We start from the raw sequence: 4,893 nt of genomic DNA on the forward strand, positions 1-4,893 counted from the left end.
TTAGTAATTTAGCTCAACAGTTCAAACGCCATTCAAGTTGAAATTCTTACACATCAAGATGGCGCCCGTACTAAAGCATTAGGCCTTACGTATTTATTTTTTCAAGAGAATTTTGGTTTGACATTTAACACAGACCAGAATATTTAACTCCAGCAAGACTGACTATTTAGGAACCTATTTCAAGAACCAAATACGATGTTTTGATTCGATTGGTAATGATCGGAATGAGCCAAAAATATTCATAGTTCTAACGTTTTCCTTCAGTATTCAGAAAGTATTAGTGCACGTCTAAATTAAAAAGACAAAAAAATGCATTCGTTATTAGTAACTTTAAATATGAAGTTACACTTTTTGTTATTATTATTATTAACATTAAAACAAAATACCCCGTTCTCTGTACACGTGGAATTATTAACTTTCCCTCAGATCCCACGTGGGACTTCTATACGTTCAAATTTTGTCAATCAAATCAAGAAAGAATTACGTCTAGGAAGCACATGAAGGCAGCACGAGGAAGTTCAAGCATATTTCAAAATTCTTAGCTCGAGGCAACATATTAGCATGTTCATCCATTAGAGATCCTTATTAACGGCAGTGAACACGAACTTAAAATTGAAGTTTTGAAAAGAAAAAAATATTAGACATCAAGTTACCAATAACTCGTACAGGCATTATAACTAAAACACGTTCCATATATATATTAATTTTATGCCGACGTTCTCGAAGAGTTTGTGCAATACACACCCGGGGATACTCACATTCCAGACCGACCTTGAAACTAGCGAGAACTGCGAAGCCTTCCTACCTGTGGCTGATGATATGGCTTCAACAGTCTGACCTTAAAATAACAAGCTACGTTCTCATATCCACGTTTGTTCTAGAGCTTAAGCTTTATGTTAACTCGCTAACATATCATTGTGTTCTAGTTTCAGTTAGAACCTTCGGGAAGAACGTGGAACCTGTGAAGTAACCCGTTTTGTAGCCGAACTTGTTGCAGTCCGGCCTCGTTATATCCATTAAATCTATCACATTAGAAGCTATAAATATTTCAGTTTACCTTTCTCTTGGAACTATCTAATCCTGTGTTTCTTGACAACAAACTGTAGACGTCACAAAACTAAGACACAATGTTTCTTACCACGACAACAGTCTGACTGGCTAATAACAGAAACTAAAGTCACGCGGAGGAACCAGGTGAAACACAAACTTTGATTGGTTGCCTGAGTTGTCCGACAGGTGTACTAAGACGAGAGTTGATTGGTAGCTACGTAAGCTCACTGGTATGCAGGTCCATAGACACGGGCTAGGCCGATGACATGGGGAACAAGGCAGAAATCTGGCGTCAATCTAGAAAGGCAATATATGGATATAATATATATATATATATTCATTTGTTAGGATTTAGCCACAGAAGACGGAACGAGCGTTTGAATGTCAGAGTCCAAAAGACATTAAACTTTCTTAGTACATATTTTTCACCTCTTTTAATTTTCACCACTAACCTTGAGTAGTTACATGTTGGGGCTGTGTCCCCTTTTACGTAGACCTTCCATGTAGTTAAAGAGAAGAAAAAAAACTGGGTCCCCTACACGGAAATATTTCATTTATTCCACACAGATTAATAGTTATCGCCCCATCTCAGGGAAATAACTGGTGGTAGTTTAGGTGAAGTTATATCTCCTAATGGGAAATGTGGTTACTAATCATCTAGTTGAAGCCAGTGGTTGTTGTTTACATACAACCATGAAGTCGCTTTTTAAAAACGAATAATTTAGTTTATTGCGTGTCTTACATGACTTCCATCCTGTTCTTGATTTTTCTACTTTAATATGTGTGAAGCAATAAATCAATATTGTACTCCACACTTCATCACGAGGGCAGGGTTATAGTTAATGTTTTTTGTTTGAACTAACGAGTCAAACGTTAGCGAAAGACATTCATTATTAGCGCTGTGTTTCTCGCCATTGGAAGGAAGGGGGAAGTGGGGAAAGACAAATTGCTCCCATTCTAACTAGGTAAATTCCAAATCCCTGACTCCCAGTGGCACAGCGGAATGTCTGTGGACTTACAACGCTAGAAACCGGGTTTCGATACCCGTGGTGAATAGAGCACAGACAGCCCATTTTAGTGCTTAACTGCAAACAAACCAAATCCCTGAAATTATTCTAAGTGCACCATTTACGATTAATGACTGCTTTTCTATGTTTAATTCGAATCATCTAAGCACTGAGTGGTTTTAATATTGGGGGAGAGGGTTTTTTTTTTACTATTTTTCCTCCAATAAAAAGAAAACAAGTCTATTTGGTCTTCAGATACATCCTAAGTCAGAGTAAGCTACTTGAAGTTATTAACAACTACCAGTCATAAGCGGAAGATTTGACTGACTGGTCAAGATTTTGTTCTATTTCAAAAGGAAATTGTTTTTGTTTTAATATCTATGGGATTTTTAATTCACCATACGGTAACCTAAATTAATTTAGGGTATAGGTGAATAATTAGGTGAATAATAGGTGAATAATGTTATGACATTTTGCCTAATTCGTTATCGGTGTTATATAGCAGACCAACTGTTTAATGATTATATAAATATGTTAAAGATTTCTTTCCTTTTCCACCAAAGGTGAGATTGAAAAGAAAATCTGTGATGTGGAGGCCCACAGATATTATGAGTTTTTTTTACATATTTCCTTTTTTCTTGGTGTGTTGTTTTCATTTAAAAAGGCCTTTCGAAATGCAGATCTAATTTCAGCACATTTACTTTTTAACTTATCCTCTAGATGATCAGCGATAAGCCTCAAGGCTTATGACACTAGAATTCGAGGTTCGATCTTCTCGCCCGACACAGTGCAGATAGCCCATTGTTCCAAAACCATCCCATAAAGATACTAACTTAGTTTATATATACATATATATATATTTGTTTTCCTATATAATTACTGATGGACGTTTTGCACACGTAACGTAACATTAATTAGAACTGTTTTAAAGACTTTCAACATTAGACTAGAAAAACCAAATTATCCTCGACATACACATTTCATTATGTCCCCTTTGATTTCATCAGATACGTTCCCGGACGTTCTGTTGTGGCGAAAGCTTCACCCCCCCCCCCCAGTCTGATGCTATATCGCATGTACTGCATGTTCCAACTCAGGGGTTTGTGTTTAGGGCAAGTATCAGAATTCAACGTTTCAGATCGACAGCATTCATTGCAATGAGGCCAGATGGTTAGGGCGCTCGATTTGCAATCTGAAGGTTGCGGGTTCGAATCCCCGTCACACCAAACATGCTCGCCCTTTCAGCCGTGGGGGCGTTATAATGTGACGGTCAATCCCACTATTCGTTGGTAAAAGAGTAGCCCAAGAGTTGGCGGTGGGTGGTGATAACGGAACTTTTACATACCGTGTACTTTCTAGACGTTACACAAAAGTGTCGTAGATTTTTCGGACGTGAAAACTGTTATATTATTATACAGAACAGCTACATAGAGAGTAGTGCTATCTAAACCAGTATTTTAAAAAAGTCTGTGTGTGTCCGCTTATAACTGGCGAAATCTGGATCGATTGTCGCCAAATCTAGCATGTACCCTCAGCGCTCACAAAAAGTGACAAAGGGCTCAGATAATATGTCTTTCTCATGCGTACAACGAGTATCTCATTCTCATACTTGATATGATTGTAGCTAATTTTGTAATTAGAATTGCTAAAAGATCGATTAAAGTTTTTTGTTGTTTTTTTTTGGAATAGTGACCATTCCATTAATTTCCAACTGAAGAAAAAAACACGAAATTGTTTGTTTTAAGCAGGCAGTTATGGCTGCTGTGTAATGTCAACAGTAGCTGACATTCAAAACCCTCATTAAACTTGTTGCACAGATAAGTTACAAACAGGGTTATCCTGTTATAAAAAACTCGAGGTCAACATCTCGAGGTTAGTCAAGTAAACCAAGGATTTTGCTATAGCAACCAAGGCAGCCCATATGTCCCACCTTTCCTCTACCTTTTAAACACAGCGCCCATTGCCATATGAAAATATTGTTTTAATCTAGTTTATTCACAAATATAGATTTTTTTATCACTGTCTACAGAGCTTATTTACGAAGTAAATTATTATCGTAGTTTATAATAACACTGCTTACACATTGTACCGCTAGATGGCAATACTTTCGAAAAGATAGCAACTGGTATATATGAAGATAGGTATGGTTGTGAAATGTTGTATTTCGAATATTTTACACTTTCATTCTAAAAATTCCTTATTTTTCATTTTATTCTCCTTAGTACCAAAGATAACACAGATTTATTTCTAATGTAAAAAATATTTATAATAATTTAAGTACATAATATAAGTAGGATTTTCCTTGTATAGATACAGAGAATTAGACAATGTACCAATTAAGCCGAAAACGCATCCTCTCATCTTACTACTGATGTTTTCCACCCCTTATATATATATGTTTCACCTCTTTATTTAAAGGCGTAAATATTTTAAAATTATGTTATTTTTATAGTTTCCGTTTGACATGCAGTGAGGCGCTAGATAAAGATACCAACTAGCTTTCTCTAAGTGGCAAGAAGAGTTTTGGGTGAAGACCAAGGTTTTCTTACGAGATTAGCGATTACATTTAATTGGCAATTGGAGTCCGAATCAGGTAATAGCTGTGGATAGTCACGCCCGCTAGTCGTTTGAGGTAACTAGCGTAAGATGTAAGCTTCTGTATACTAAAAGACTGGGGCTAAGTGGTATATTTACGCTCACGCTTGTGCTAAATAAATCATATTGTTACGTCTCCGTTCGTTCGTTAATTAATTTTCCGTAAAATTCGTTCCAACGAAACTTTAGCGACACAAGTCCTTTCTTAAATAAAACTGGTTTATTCTTTCCGAAATGCAAC

This window comes from Limulus polyphemus, unplaced genomic scaffold (assembly GCF_000517525.1).
Source record: "Limulus polyphemus unplaced genomic scaffold, Limulus_polyphemus-2.1.2 Scaffold5507, whole genome shotgun sequence".
NCBI classification, from domain to species: domain Eukaryota; kingdom Metazoa; phylum Arthropoda; class Merostomata; order Xiphosura; family Limulidae; genus Limulus; species Limulus polyphemus.